At 58.1% G+C, this 14,941-nt stretch overlaps 3 non-coding genes and 4 pseudogenes across 3 annotated transcripts; all 7 read right to left on the bottom strand.

Annotated features, from left to right (window-relative positions):
- Positions 1-1,914: 1,914 nt before the first annotated feature.
- Positions 1,915-2,033, bottom strand: LOC147300214 (5S ribosomal RNA; annotated as a pseudogene).
- A 1,521-nt stretch (positions 2,034-3,554) lies between these two features.
- Positions 3,555-3,666, bottom strand: LOC147300215 (5S ribosomal RNA; annotated as a pseudogene).
- Positions 3,667-4,290: 624 nt separating this feature from the next.
- Positions 4,291-4,409, bottom strand: LOC147300216 (5S ribosomal RNA). The gene has a single exon (XR_015128019.1). It is a non-coding gene; the product is annotated as a 5S ribosomal RNA (ribosomal RNA).
- A 6,086-nt stretch (positions 4,410-10,495) lies between these two features.
- LOC147300217 (5S ribosomal RNA) lies at positions 10,496-10,614 on the bottom strand (annotated as a pseudogene).
- A 699-nt stretch (positions 10,615-11,313) lies between these two features.
- LOC147300218 (5S ribosomal RNA) lies at positions 11,314-11,432 on the bottom strand. The gene has a single exon (XR_015128076.1). It is a non-coding gene; the product is annotated as a 5S ribosomal RNA (ribosomal RNA).
- A 1,479-nt stretch (positions 11,433-12,911) lies between these two features.
- On the bottom strand, positions 12,912-13,023 carry LOC147300219 (5S ribosomal RNA; annotated as a pseudogene).
- Positions 13,024-13,647: 624 nt separating this feature from the next.
- On the bottom strand, positions 13,648-13,766 carry LOC147300220 (5S ribosomal RNA). Its single transcript, XR_015128020.1, has one exon. It is a non-coding gene; the product is annotated as a 5S ribosomal RNA (ribosomal RNA).
- Between the last annotated feature and the right edge of the window lie 1,175 nt (positions 13,767-14,941).

The following is a 14,941-nucleotide window of genomic DNA, read 5'->3' on the forward strand; positions in this document are numbered from 1 at the left end:
ACCAGCACAGGGCCTGGTGTGTTGTACATGGCCACAGCTAGCAGCAGAGGGCCAGGTTTGGTGAAGATGGCCTCGGCCAGAAGCGCAGGGCCTGGTGTGATGTGAGTGGCCTGAGCAAGAGCCACAGACCCTGGTGTGGTGTAATTGGCCTCAATAGCAACTAAGGCCCTGGTGTGGTGTAACTGGCCTCAGCCAGCAGCCACAGGCCCTGGTGTGGTGTAACTGAACTCAGCCAGAGCAACAGGCCCTGATGTGGTGTAAGTGGCCCCAGCCGGTCACTCAGGCCCTGGTGTGGTGTAGGTGGCATCAGCCAGCAGCCACAGGCCCTGGTGTGGTGTAAGTGGCCTCAGCCAGCAGCCACAGGCCCTGGTGTGGTGTAAGTCACCTCAGCCAGAAGCCACAGGCACTGGTGTGGTGTAAGTGGCCTCAGCCAGCAGCAAAAGGGCCCTGGTGTGGTGTAAGTCGCCTCAGCCAGCAGCCACAGGCCCTGGTGTGGTGTAGGTGGCCTCAGCCAGCAGCCACAGGCCCTGGTGTGGTGTAAGTGGCCTCAGCCAGCAGCCACAGGCCCTGGTGTGGTGTAAGTGGCCTCAGCCAGCAGCCACAGGCCCTGGTGTGGTGTAAGTGGCCTCAGCCAGTGCCACAGGCCTTGGTGTGGTGTAAGTGGCCTGAGCAAGAGCCACAGGCCCTGGTGTGGTGTAAGTGGCCTGAGCAAGAGCCACAGACACTGGTGTGGTGTAATTGGCCTCAATAGCAACTAATGCCCTGGTGTGGTGTAAGTGGCCTCAGCCAGCAGCAACAGGCCCTGGTGTGGTGTAAGTCGCCTCAGCCAGAAGCCACAGGCACTGGTGTGGTTTAAGTGGCCTCAGCCAGCAGCAAAAGGGCCCTGGTGTGGTGTAAGTGGCCTCAGCCAGCAGCCACAGGCCCTGGTGTGGTGTAGGTGGCCTCAGCCAGCAGCCACAGGCCCTGGTGTGGTGTAAGTGGCCTCAGCCAGCAGCCACAGGCCCTGGTGTGGTGTAAGTGGCCTCAGCCAGCAGCCACAGGCCCTGGTGTGGTGTAGGTGGCCTCAGCCAGCAGCCACAGGCCCTGGTGTGGTGTAAGTGGCCTCAGCCAGCAGCCACAGGCACTGGTGTGGTGTAGGTGGCCTCAGCCAGCAGCAACAGGCCCTGGTGTGGTGTAAGTGGCCTCAGCCAGTGCCACAGGCCCTGGTGTGGTGTAAGTGGCCTGAGCAAGAGCCACAGACCCTGGTGTGGTGTAATTGGCCTCAGCCAGCAGCCACAGGCCCTTGTGTGGTGTAAGTCGCCTCAGCCAGAAGCCACAGGCACTGGTGTGGTGTAAGTGGCCTCAGCCAGCAGCAAAAGGGCCCTGGTGTGGTGTAAGTGGCCTCAGCCAGCAGCCACAGGCCCTGGTGTGGTGTAGGTGGCCTCAGCCAGCAGCCACAGGCCCTGGTGTGGTGTAAGTGGCCTCAGCCAGCAGCCACAGGCCCTGGTGTGGTGTAAGTGGCCTCAGCCAGCAGCCACAGGCCCTGGTGTGGTGTAAGTGGCCTCAGCCAGCAGCCACAGGCCCTGGTGTGGTGTAAGTGGCCTGAGCAAGAGCCACAGACCCTGGTGTGGTGTAATTGGCCTAAATAGCAACTAAGGCCCTGGTGTGGTGTATGTGGCCTCAGCCAGCAGCCACAGGCCCTGTTGTGGTGTAACTGAACTCAGCCAGAGCAACAGGCCCTGATGTGGTGTAAATGGCCCCAGCCGGTCACTCAGGCCCTGGTGTGGTGTAGGTGGCATCAGCTAGCAGCACAAGACATTGGAAAAGAGCCAAAAGCAATGTCGTTAATGTACCCTCATTAATGGGCAGCTGCTTTTGGTCTTTTAATACACCCCTTCTCTGGATCAAAAGCGGTTCAATGACATGAAAATGAAAGGCTTACAGCACCAGGTATTCCCAGGCAGTCTCCCATCCAAGTACTAACCAAGCCCAGCCCTGCTTAGCTTCCGAGATTAGACGAGGTCGGGCGTGCTCAGGGTGGTATGGCCGTAAGCTGCTGGCTCCAGCACAATGTCTCAATTTATGGATTCAAGTGATTAGGTGGCAAGTACCTGAAGTTACGAAGACAATCCTATAACCATACCTGCATGTTTGCATAATACCCTAACCCAAAGGCTCAGTTTGGCATTTATCCAACAGCACAGGCCCTGGATTGTTGAAGATGGCCTCAGGAACCAGCACAGGGCCTGGTGTGTTGTACATGACCACAGCAAGCAGCACAGGGCCTGGTTTGGTGAAGATGGCCTCGGCCAGAAGCGCAGGGCCTGGTGTGATGTGAGTGGCCTGCGCAAGAGCCACAGGCCTTGGTGTGGTGTAAGTGGCCTCAGCCAGCAGCCACAGGCCCTGGTGTGGTGTAAGTCGCCTCAGCCAGAAGCCACAGGCACTGGTGTGGTGTAAGTGGCCTCAGCCAGCAGCAAAAGGGCCCTGGTGTGGTGTAAGTGGCCTCAGCCAGCAGCCACAGGCCCTGGTGTGGTGTAGGTGGCCTCAGCCAGCAGCCACAGGCCCTTGTGTGGTGTAATTGGCCTAAATAGCAACTAAGGCCCTGGTGTGGTGTAGGTGGCCTCAGCCAGCAGCCACAGGCCCTAGTGTGGTGTAAGTGGCCTCAGCCAGTGCCACAGGCCCTGGTGTGGTGTAAGTGGCCTGAGCAAGAGCCACAGGCCCTGGTGTGGTGTAATTGGCCTCAATAGCAACTAAGGCCCTGGTGTGGTGTAGGTGGCCTCAGCCAGCAGCCACAGGCCCTGGTGTGGTGTAAGTGGCCTCAGCCAGCAGCCACAGGCCCTTGTGTGGTGTAATTGGCCTCAATAGCAACTAAGGCCCTGGTTTGGTGTATGTGGCCTCAGCCAGCAAATAAGGCCCTGGTGTGGTGTAAGTGGCCAGAAGCGCAGGGCCTGGTGTGATGTGAGTGGCCTGAGCAAGAGCCACAGACCCTGGTGTGGTGTAATTGGCCTCAATAGCAACTAAGGCCCTGGTGTGGTGTATGTGGCCTCAGGCAGCAGCCACAGGCCCTGTTGTGGTGTAACTGGCCTCAGCCAGAGCCACAGGCCCTGATGTGGTGTAAGTGGCCCCAGCCGGTTACTCAGGCCCTGGTGTGGTGTAGGTGGCCTCAGCCAGCCGCCACAGGCCCTGGTGTGGTGTAAGTGGCCTCAGCCAGCAGCCACAGGCCCTGGTGTGGTGTAAGTGGCCTGAGCAAGAGCCACAGACCATGGTGTGGTGTAATTGGCCTCAATAGCAACTAAGGCCCTGGTGTGGTGTAGGTGGCCTAAGCCAGCAGCCACAGGCCCTGGTGTGGTGTAAGTGGCCTCAGCCAGAGCCACAGGCCCTGATGTGGTGTAAGTGGCCCCAGCCGGTCACTCAGGCCCTGGTGTGGTGTAGGTGGCATCAGCTAGCAGCACAAGACATTGGAAAAGAGCCAAAAGCAATGTCGTTAATGTGCCCTCATTAATGGGCAGCTGCTTTTGGTCTTTTAATACACCCCTTCTCTGGATCAAAAGCGGTTCAATGACATGAAAATGAAAAGCTTACAGCACCAGGTATTCCCAGGCCATCCAAGTACTAACCAAGCCCAGCCCTGCTCAGCTTCCGAGATCAGACGAGGTCAGGCGTGCTCAGGGTGGTATGGCCGTAAGCTGCTGGCCCCAGCACAATGTCTCAATTTATGGATTCAGGTGATTAGGTGGCAAGTACCTGAAGTTACGAAGACAATCCTATAACCCTACCTTCATGTTTGCATAATACCCTAACCCAAAGGCTCAGTTTAGCATTTATCCAACAGCACAGGCCCTGGATTGTTGAAGATGGCCTCAGGAACCAGCACAGGGCCTGGTGTGTTGTACATGGCCACAGCTAGCAGCACAGGGCCTGGTTTGGTGAAGATGGCCTCGGCCAGAAGCGCAGGGCCTGGTGTGATGTGAGTGGCCTGAGCAAGAGCCACAGGCCCTGGTGTGGTGTAAGTGGCCTCAGCCAGCAGCCACAGGCCCTGGTGTGGTGTAAGTCGCCTCAGCCAGAACCCACAGGCCCTGGTGTGGTGTAACTGGACTCAGCCAGAGCCACAGCCCCTGATGTGGTGTAAGTGGCCCCAGCCGGTCACTCAGGCCCTGGTGTGGTGTAGGTGGCATCAGCTAGCAGCACAAGACATTGGAAAAGAGCCAAAAGCAATGTGATTAATGTGCCCTTATTAATGGGCAGCTGCTTCTGGTCTTTTAATACACCCCTTCTCTGGATCAAAAGCGGTTCAATGACATGAAAATGAAAGGCTTACAGCACCAGGTATTCCCAGGCAGTCTCCCATCCAAGTACTAACCAAGCCCAGCCCTGCTTAGCTTCCGAGATCAGACGAGGTCGGGCGTGCTCAGGGTGGTATGGCCGTAAGCTGCTGGCTCCAGCACAATGTCTCAATTTATGGATTCAAGTGATTAGGTGGCAAGTACCTGAAGTTACGAAGACAATGCTATAACCATACCTGCATGTTTGCATAATACCCTAACCCAAAGGCTCAGTTTGGCATTTATCCAACAGCACAGGCCCTGGATTGTTGAAGATGGCCTCAGGAAACCAGCACAGGGCCTGGTGTGTTGTACATGGCCACAGCAAGGAGCACAGGGCCTGGTTTGGTGAAGATGGCCTCGGCCAGAAGCGCAGGGCCTGGTGTGATGTGAGTGGCCTGAGCAAGAGCCACAGGCCTTGGTGTGGTGTAAGTGGCCTCAGCCAGCAGCCACAGGCCCTGGTGTGGTGTAAGTCGCCTCAGCCAGAAGCCACAGGCACTGGTGTGGTGTAAGTGGCCTCAGCCAGCAGCCACAGGCCCTGGTGTGGTGTAGGTGGCCTCAGCCAGCAGCCACAAGCCCTTGTGTGGTGTAAGTGGCCTCAGCCAGCAGCCACAGGCCCTGATGTGGTGTAAGTGGCCTCAGCCAGTGCCACAGGCCCTGGTGTGGTGTAAGTCGCCTCAGCCAGCAGCCACAGGCCCTGGTGTGGTGTAGGTGGCCTCAGCCAGCAGCCACAGGACCTTGTGTGGTGTAATTGGCCTCAATAGCAACTAAGGCCCTGGTGTGGTGTAGGTGGCCTAAGCCAGCAGCCACAGGCCCTGGTGTGGTGTAAGTGGCCTCAGCCAGTGCCACAGGCCCTGGTGTGGTGTAAGTGGCCTGAGCAAGAGCCACAGACCCTGGTGTGGTGTAATTGGCCTCAATAGCAACTAAGGCCCTGGTGTGGTGTAGGTTGCCTCAGCCAGCAGCCACAGGCCCTGGTATGGTGTAAGTGGCCTCAGCCAGCAGCCACAGGCCCTGGTGTGGTGTAAGTGGCCAGAAGCGCAGGGCCTGGTGTGATGTGAGTGGCCTGAGAGAGAGCCACAGACCCTGGTGTGGTGTAATTGGCCTCAATAGCAACTAAGGCCCTGGTGTGGTGTATGTGGCCTCAGCCAGCAACCACAGGCCCTGGTGTGGTGTAACTGGCCTCAGCCAGCAGCCACAGGCCCTGGTGTGGTGTAAGTGGCCTCAGCCAGAGCCACAGGCCCTGATGTGGTGTAAGTCGCCTCAGCTAGCAGCACAGGGCCTGGTTTGGTGAAGATGGCCTCGGCCAGAAGCACAGGACCTGGTTTGATATGAGTGGCCTGAGCCAGCAGCCACAGGCCCTGGTGTGGTGTAAGTGGCCTAAGCCAGCAGCAACAGGCCCTGGTGTGGTGTAAGTGGCCTCAGCCAGAAGCCACAGGCACTGGTGTGGTGTAAGTGGCCTCAGCCAGCAGCAACAGGCCCTGGTGTGGTGTAAGTCGCCTCAGCAAGCAGCCACAGGCCCTGGTGTGGTGTAGGTGGTCTCAGCCAGCAGCCACAGGCCCTGGTGTGGTGTAAGTGGCCTCAGCCAGCAGCCACAGGCCCTGGTGTGGTGTAAGTGGCCTCAGCAAGAGCCACAGACCCTGGTGTGGTGTAATTGGCCTAAGCCAGAGCCACAGGCCCTGTTGTGGTGTAAGTGGCCTGAGCAAGAACCACAGGGCCTGGTTTGGTGAAGATGGCCTCGGCCAGAAGCGCAGGGCCTGGTGTGATGTGAGTGGCCTGAGCAAGAGCCACAGGCCCTGGTGTGGTGTAAGTGGCCTCAGCCAGCAGCCACAGGCCCTGGTGTGGTGTAAGTCGCCTCAGCCAGAAGCCACAGGCACTGGTGTGGTGTAAGTGGCCTCAGCCAGCAGCAAAAGGGCCCTGGTGTGGTGTAAGTCGCCTCAGCCAGCAGCCACAGGCCCTGGTGTGGTGTAGGTGGCCTCAGCCAGCAGCCACAGGCCCTGGTGTGGTGTAAGTGGCCTCAGCCAGTGCCACAGGCCCTGGTGTGGTGTAAGTGGCCTGAGCAAGAGCCACAGACCATGGTGTGGTGTAATTGGCCTCAATAGTAGTGATGGGACGTTCTGTATCGAGGCTTCGGAGCGTGTGTCGAGTAATGGAGGGGGCGTTTCCGCGAAGCGCGTATCGAGGCTTGCTTCATTTATGGGAGGAGCTGAAAATGATGACGTCCGAAGCCTCGCTGCCCGGCTGTACCACGTGACTGGTTCATGAAGCGGTTCGAACTTTGCCGCAAATAATCATTTTCCATACTGCCAGCATAAATATACACAGTATACTGCCATCACTACAATATACATGTTTTACACACTCCTTTTGTTGTTGACATTTACAGGCTGTGTGCAAAATGCCACACTCTTCAAATTCATGCCAGCTAATTATTTTTACGTCCAGTAGGTGTCCTGCTAGAGCAAATGAAGCTTCATGAAGCTTCGCGTTGGGGTGAACCAATTGGATGAAAAGCTCCAGTGCTTCATGGGGCTTCATCTGCCCATCACTACTCAATAGCAACTAAGGCCCTGGTGTGGTGTAAGTGGCCTCAGCCAGCAGCCACAGGCCCTGGTGTGGTGTAGGTGGCATCAGCCAGCAGCCACAGGCCCTGGTGTGGTGTAGGTGGCCTCAGCCAGCAGCCACAAGCCCTTGTGTGGTGTAAGTGGCCTCAGCCAGCAGCCACAGGCCCTGGTGTGGTGTAAGTGGCCTCAGCCAGTGCCACAGGCCCTGGTGTGGTGTAAGTGGCCTGAGCAAGAGCCACAGACCATGGTGTGGTGTAATTGGCCTCAATAGCAACTAAGGCCCTGGTGTGGTGTAAGTGGCCTCAGCCAGCAGCCACAGGCCCTGGTGTGGTGTAAGTGGCCTGAGCAAGTGCCACAGGCCCTGGTGTGGTGTAAGTGGCCTAAGCCAGAGCCACAGGCCCTGGTGTGGTGTAAGTGGCCTGAGCAAGAGCCACAGGGCCTGGTTTGGTGAAGATGGCCTGGGCCAGAAGCGCAGGGCCTGGTGTGATGTGAGTGGCCTGAGCAAGAGCCACAGGCCCTGGTGTGGTGTAAGTGGCCTCAGCCAGCAGCCACAGGCCCTGGTGTGGTGTAAGTCGCCTCAGCCAGAAGCCACAGGCACTGGTGTGGTGTAAGTGGCCTCAGCCAGCAGCAAAAGGGCCCTGGTGTGGTGTAAGTCGCCTCAGCCAGCAGCCACAGGCCCTGGTGTGGTGTAGGTGGCCTCAGCCAGCAGCCACAGGCCCTGGTGTGGTGTAAGTGGCCTCAGCCAGAAGCACAGGGCCTGGTGTGATATGAGTGGCCTGAGCAAGAGCCACAGGCCCTGGTGTGGTGTAAGTGGCCTGAGCAAGAGCCACAGGCCCTGGTGTGGTGTAAGTGGCCTGAGCAAGAGCCACAGGCCCTGGTGTGGTGTAGGTGGCCTCAGCCAGCAGCCACAGGCCCTGGTGTGGTGTAGGTGGCCTCAGCCAGCAGCCACAAGCCCTTGTGTGGTGTAAGTGGCCTCAGCCAGCAGCCACAGGCCCTGGTGTGGTGTAAGTGGCCTCAGCCAGTGCCACAGGCCCTGGTGTGATGTTAGTGGCCTGAGCAAGAGCCACAGACCCTGGTGTGGTGTAATTGGCCTCAATAGCAACTAAGGCCCTGGTGTGGTGTATGTGGCCTCAGCCAGCAGCCACAGGCCCTGGTGTGGTGTAACTGGCCTCAGCCAGCAGCCACAGGCCCTGGTGTGGTGTAAGTGGCCTCAGCCAGAGCCACAGGCCCTGATGTGGTGTAAGTCGCCTCAGCCAGAAGCCACAGGCACTGGTGTGGTGTAAGTGGCCTCAGCCAGCAGCAACAGGCCCTGGTGTGGTGTAAGTCGCCTCAGCAAGCAGCCACAGGCCCTGGTGTGGTGTAGGTGGCCTCAGCCAGCAGCCACAGGCCCTGGTGTGGTGTAAGTGGCCTCAGCCAGCAGCCACAGGCCCTGGTGTGGTCTAAGTGGCCTCAGCAAGAGCCACAGACCCTGGTGTGGTGTAATTGGCCTCAATAGCAACTAAGGCCCTGATGTGGTGTAAGTCGCCTCAGCCAGAAGCCACAGGCACTGGTGTGGTGTAAGTGGCCTCAGCCAGCAGCAACAGGCCCTGGTGTGGTGTAAGTCGCCTCAGCAAGCAGCCACAGGCCCTGGTGTGGTGTAGGTGGCCTCAGCCAGCAGCCACAGGCCCTGGTGTGGTGTAAGTGGCCTCAGCCAGCAGCCACAGGCCCTGGTGTGGTGTAGGTGGCCTCAGCAAGAGCCACAGAGCCTGGTGTGGTGTAATTGGCCTCAATAGCAACTAAGGCCCTGGTGTGGTGTATGTGGCCTCAGGCAGCAGCCACAGGCCCTGTTGTGGTGTAACTGGCCTCAGCCAGAGCCACAGGCCCTGATGTGGTGTAAGTGGCCCCAGCCGGTCACTCAGGCCCTGGTGTGGTGTAGGTGGCCTCAGCCAGCCGCCACAGGCCCTGGTGTGGTGTAAGTGGCCTCAGCCAGCAGCCACAGGCCCTGGTGTGGTGTAAGTGGCCTCAGCCAGCAGCCACAGGCCCTGGTGTGGTGTAAGTGGCCTGAGCAAGAGCCACAGGCCCTGGTGTGGTGTAAGTGGCCTGAGCAAAAGCCACATGCCCTGGTGTGGTGTAAGTGGTCTCAGCCAGCAGCCACAGGCCCTGGTGTGGTGTAGGTGGCCTCAGCCAGCAGCCAAAGGCCCTTGTGTGGTGTAAGTGGCCTCAGCCAGTGCCACAGGCCCTGGTGTGGTGTAAGTGGCCTGAGCAAGAGCCACAGACCCTGGTGTGGTGTAATTGGCCTCAATAGCAACTAAGGCCCTGGTGTGGTGTAGGTGGCCTCAGCCAGCAGCCACAGGCCCTTGTGTGGTGTAAGTGGCCTCAGCCAGCAGCCACAGGCCCTGGTGTGGTGTAACTGGCCTGAGCAAGAGCCACAGGCCCTGTTGTGGTGTAGATGGCCTCAGCCAGCAGCCACAGGCCCTGGTGTGGTCTAAGTGGCCTCAGCCAGAAGCACAGGGCCTGGTGTGATATGAGTGGCCTGAGCAAGAGCCACAGGCCCTGGTGTGGTGTAAGTGGCCTGAGCAAGAGCCACAGGCCCTGGTGTGGTGTAGGTGGCCTCAGCCAGCAGCCACAGGCCCTGGTGTGGTGTAGGTGGCCTCAGCCAGCAGCCACAAGCCCTTGTGTGGTGTAAGTGGCCTCAGCCAGCAGCCACAGGCCCTGGTGTGGTGTAAGTGGCCTCAGCCAGTGCCACAGGCCCTGGTGTGGTGTAAGTGGCCTGAGCAAGAGCCACAGACCCTGGTGTGGTGTAATTGGCCTCAATAGCAACTAAGGCCCTGGTGTGGTGTAGGTGGCCTCAGCCAGCAGCCACAGGCCCTTGTGTGGTGTAAGTGGCCTCAGCCAGCAGCCACAGGCCCTGGTGTGGTGTAACTGGCCTGAGCAAGAGCCACAGGCCCTGTTGTGGTGTAGATGGCCTCAGCCAGCAGCCACAGGCCCTGGTGTGGTCTAAGTGGCCTCAGCCAGAAGCACAGGGCCTGGTGTGATATGAGTGGCCTGAGCAAGAGCCACAGGCCCTGGTGTGGTGTAAGTGGCCTGAGCAAGAGCCACAGGCCCTGGTGTGGTGTAGGTGGCCTCAGCCAGCAGCCACAGGCCCTGGTGTGGTGTAGGTGGCCTCAGCCAGCAGCCACAAGCCCTTGTGTGGTGTAAGTGGCCTCAGCCAGCAGCCACAGGCCCTGGTGTGGTGTAAGTGGCCTCATCCAGTGCCACAGGCCCTGGTGTGGTGTAAGTGGCCTGAGCAAGAGCACAGACCATGGTGTGGTGTAATTGGCCTCAATAGCAACTAAGGCCCTGGTGTGGTGTAAGTGGCCTCAGCCAGCAGCCACAGGCCCTGGTGTGGTGTAAGTGGCCTCAGCCAGCAGCCACAGGCCCTGGTGTGGTGTAAGTGGCCTCAGCCAGAGCCACAGGCCCTGATGTGGTGTAAGTGGCCCCAGCCGGTCACTCAGGCCCTGGTGTGGTGTAGGTGGCATCAGCTAGCAGCACAAGACATTGGAAAACAGCCAAAAGCAATGTCGTTAATGTGCCCTCATTAATGGGCAGCTGCTTTTGGTCTTTTAATACACCCCTTCTCTGGATCAAAAGCGGTTCAATGACATGAAAATGAAAGGCTTACAGCACCAGGTATTCCCAGGGAGTCTCCCATCCAAGTACTAACCAAGCCCAGCCCTGCTCAGCTTCCGAGATCAGACGAGGTCGGGCGTGCTCAGGGTGGTATGGCCGTAAGCTGCTGGCCCCAGCACAATGTCTCAATTTATGGATTCAGGTGATTAGGTGGCAAGTACCTGAAGTTACGAAGACAATCCTATAACCCTACCTTCATGTTTGCATAATACCCTAACCCAAAGGCTCAGTTTAGCATTTATCCAACAGCACAGGCCCTGGATTGTTGAAGATGGCCTCAGGAACCAGCACAGGGCCTGGTGTGTTGTACATGGCCACAGCTAGCAGCACAGGGCCTGGTTTGGTGAAGATGGCCTCGGCCAGAAGGGCAGGGCCTGGTGTGATGTGAGTGGCCTGAGCAAGAGCCACAGGCCCTGGTGTGGTGTAAGTGGCCTGAGCAAGAGCCACAGGCCCTGGTGTGGTGTAAGTGGCCTCAATAGCAAATAAGGCCCTGGTGTGGTGTAAGTGGCCTCAGCCAGCAGCCACAGGCCCTGGTGTGGTGTAAGTGGCCTCAGCCAGTGCCACAGGCCCTGGTGTGGTGTAAGTGGCCTGAGCAAGAGCCAAAGACCCTGGTGTGGTGTAATTGGCCTCAATAGCAACTAAGGCCCTGGTGTGGTGTAGGTGGCATCAGCTAGCAGCACAAGACATTGGAAAACAGCCAAAAGCAATGTCGTTAATGTACCCTCATTAATGGGCAGCTGCTTTTGGTCTTTTAATACACCCCTTCTCTGGATCAAAAGCGGTTCAATGACATGAAAATGAAAGGCTTACAGTACCAGGTATTCCCAGGCAGTCTCCCATCCAAGTACTAACCAAGCCCAGCCCTGCTTAGCTTCCGAGATCAGACGAGGTCGGGAGTGCTCAGGGTGGTATGGCCGTAAGCTGCTGGCTCCAGCACAATGTCTCAATTTATGGATTCAAGTGATTAGGTGGCAAGTACCTGAAGTTACGAAGATAATCCTATAACCATACCTGCATGTTTGCATAATACCCTAACCCAAAGGCTCAGTTTGGCATTTATCCAACAGCACAGGCCCTGGATTGTTGAAGATGGCCTCAGGAACCAGCACAGAACCTGGTGTGTTGTACATGGCCACAGCAAGCAGCACAGGGCCTGGTTTGGTGAAGATGGCCTCGGCCAGAAGCACAGGGCCTGGTGTGATATGAGTGGCCTGAGCAAGAGCCACAGGCCCTGGTGTGTTGTAAGTGTCCTCAGCCAGCAGCCACAGGCCCTGGTGTGGTGTAGGTGGCCTCAGCCAGCAGCCACAGGCCCTTGTGTGGTGTAAGTGGCCTCAGCCAGCAGCCACAGGCCCTGGTGTGGTGTAAGTGGCCTCAGCCAGTGCCACAGGCCCTGGTGTGGTGTAATTGGCCTAAATAGCAACTAAGGCCCTGGTGTGGTGTAGGTGGCCTCAGCCAGCAGCCACAGGCCCTAGTGTGGTGTAAGTGGCCTCAGCCAGTGCCACAGGCCCTGGTGTGGTGTAAGTGGCCTGAGCAAGAGCCACAGGCCCTGGTGTGGTGTAATTGGCCTCAATAGCAACTAAGGCCCTGGTGTGGTGTAGGTGGCCTCAGCCAGCAGCCACAGGCCCTGGTGTGGTGTAAGTGGCCTCAGCCAGCAGCCACAGGCCCTTGTGTGGTGTAATTGGCCTCAATAGCAACTAAGGCCCTGGTTTGGTGTATGTGGCCTCAGCCAGCAAATAAGGCCCTGGTGTGGTGTAAGTGGCCAGAAGCGCAGGGCCTGGTGTGATGTGAGTGGCCTGAGCAAGAGCCACAGACCCTGGTGTGGTGTAATTGGCCTCAATAGCAACTAAGGCCCTGGTGTGGTGTATGTGGCCTCAGGCAGCAGCCACAGGCCCTGTTGTGGTGTAACTGGCCTCAGCCAGAGCCACAGGCCCTGATGTGGTGTAAGTGGCCCCAGCCGGTTACTCAGGCCCTGGTGTGGTGTAGGTGGCCTCAGCCAGCCGCCACAGGCCCTGGTGTGGTGTAAGTGGCCTCAGCCAGCAGCCACAGGCCCTGGTGTGGTGTAAGTGGCCTGAGCAAGAGCCACAGACCATGGTGTGGTGTAATTGGCCTCAATAGCAACTAAGGCCCTGGTGTGGTGTAGGTGGCCTAAGCCAGCAGCCACAGGCCCTGGTGTGGTGTAAGTGGCCTCAGCCAGAGCCACAGGCCCTGATGTGGTGTAAGTGGCCCCAGCCGGTCACTCAGGCCCTGGTGTGGTGTAGGTGGCATCAGCTAGCAGCACAAGACATTGGAAAAGAGCCAAAAGCAATGTCGTTAATGTGCCCTCATTAATGGGCAGCTGCTTTTGGTCTTTTAATACACCCCTTCTCTGGATCAAAAGCGGTTCAATGACATGAAAATGAAAAGCTTACAGCACCAGGTATTCCCAGGCCATCCAAGTACTAACCAAGCCCAGCCCTGCTCAGCTTCCGAGATCAGACGAGGTCAGGCGTGCTCAGGGTGGTATGGCCGTAAGCTGCTGGCCCCAGCACAATGTCTCAATTTATGGATTCAGGTGATTAGGTGGCAAGTACCTGAAGTTACGAAGACAATCCTATAACCCTACCTTCATGTTTGCATAATACCCTAACCCAAAGGCTCAGTTTAGCATTTATCCAACAGCACAGGCCCTGGATTGTTGAAGATGGCCTCAGGAACCAGCACAGGGCCTGGTGTGTTGTACATGGCCACAGCTAGCAGCACAGGGCCTGGTTTGGTGAAGATGGCCTCGGCCAGAAGCGCAGGGCCTGGTGTGATGTGAGTGGCCTGAGCAAGAGCCACAGGCCCTGGTGTGGTGTAAGTGGCCTCAGCCAGCAGCCACAGGCCCTGGTGTGGTGTAAGTCGCCTCAGCCAGAACCCACAGGCCCTGGTGTGGTGTAACTGGACTCAGCCAGAGCCACAGCCCCTGATGTGGTGTAAGTGGCCCCAGCCGGTCACTCAGGCCCTGGTGTGGTGTAGGTGGCATCAGCTAGCAGCACAAGACATTGGAAAAGAGCCAAAAGCAATGTGATTAATGTGCCCTTATTAATGGGCAGCTGCTTCTGGTCTTTTAATACACCCCTTCTCTGGATCAAAAGCGGTTCAATGACATGAAAATGAAAGGCTTACAGCACCAGGTATTCCCAGGCAGTCTCCCATCCAAGTACTAACCAAGCCCAGCCCTGCTTAGCTTCCGAGATCAGACGAGGTCGGGCGTGCTCAGGGTGGTATGGCCGTAAGCTGCTGGCTCCAGCACAATGTCTCAATTTATGGATTCAAGTGATTAGGTGGCAAGTACCTGAAGTTACGAAGACAATGCTATAACCATACCTGCATGTTTGCATAATACCCTAACCCAAAGGCTCAGTTTGGCATTTATCCAACAGCACAGGCCCTGGATTGTTGAAGATGGCCTCAGGAAACCAGCACAGGGCCTGGTGTGTTGTACATGGCCACAGCAAGGAGCACAGGGCCTGGTTTGGTGAAGATGGCCTCGGCCAGAAGCGCAGGGCCTGGTGTGATGTGAGTGGCCTGAGCAAGAGCCACAGGCCTTGGTGTGGTGTAAGTGGCCTCAGCCAGCAGCCACAGGCCCTGGTGTGGTGTAAGTCGCCTCAGCCAGAAGCCACAGGCACTGGTGTGGTGTAAGTGGCCTCAGCCAGCAGCCACAGGCCCTGGTGTGGTGTAGGTGGCCTCAGCCAGCAGCCACAAGCCCTTGTGTGGTGTAAGTGGCCTCAGCCAGCAGCCACAGGCCCTGATGTGGTGTAAGTGGCCTCAGCCAGTGCCACAGGCCCTGGTGTGGTGTAAGTCGCCTCAGCCAGCAGCCACAGGCCCTGGTGTGGTGTAGGTGGCCTCAGCCAGCAGCCACAGGACCTTGTGTGGTGTAATTGGCCTCAATAGCAACTAAGGCCCTGGTGTGGTGTAGGTGGCCTAAGCCAGCAGCCACAGGCCCTGGTGTGGTGTAAGTGGCCTCAGCCAGTGCCACAGGCCCTGGTGTGGTGTAAGTGGCCTGAGCAAGAGCCACAGACCCTGGTGTGGTGTAATTGGCCTCAATAGCAACTAAGGCCCTGGTGTGGTGTAGGTTGCCTCAGCCAGCAGCCACAGGCCCTGGTATGGTGTAAGTGGCCTCAGCCAGCAGCCACAGGCCCTGGTGTGGTGTAAGTGGCCAGAAGCGCAGGGCCTGGTGTGATGTGAGTGGCCTGAGAGAGAGCCACAGACCCTGGTGTGGTGTAATTGGCCTCAATAGCAACTAAGGCCCTGGTGTGGTGTATGTGGCCTCAGCCAGCAACCACAGGCCCTGGTGTGGTGTAACTGGCCTCAGCCAGCAGCCACAGGCCCTGGTGTGGTGTAAGTGGCCTCAGCCAGAGCCACAGGCCCTGATGTGGTGTAAGTCGCCTCAGCTAGCAGCACAGGGCCTGG

This window comes from Aulonocara sp. 'chitande type north' Nkhata Bay, unplaced genomic scaffold (genome assembly GCF_057382095.1).
Source record: "Aulonocara sp. 'chitande type north' Nkhata Bay isolate Kocher_YH1m ecotype deep benthic unplaced genomic scaffold, A_spYH_male_GT1.1 unmapped_scaffold_35, whole genome shotgun sequence".
In the NCBI taxonomy this organism is placed as follows: domain Eukaryota; kingdom Metazoa; phylum Chordata; class Actinopteri; order Cichliformes; family Cichlidae; genus Aulonocara; species Aulonocara sp. 'chitande type north' Nkhata Bay.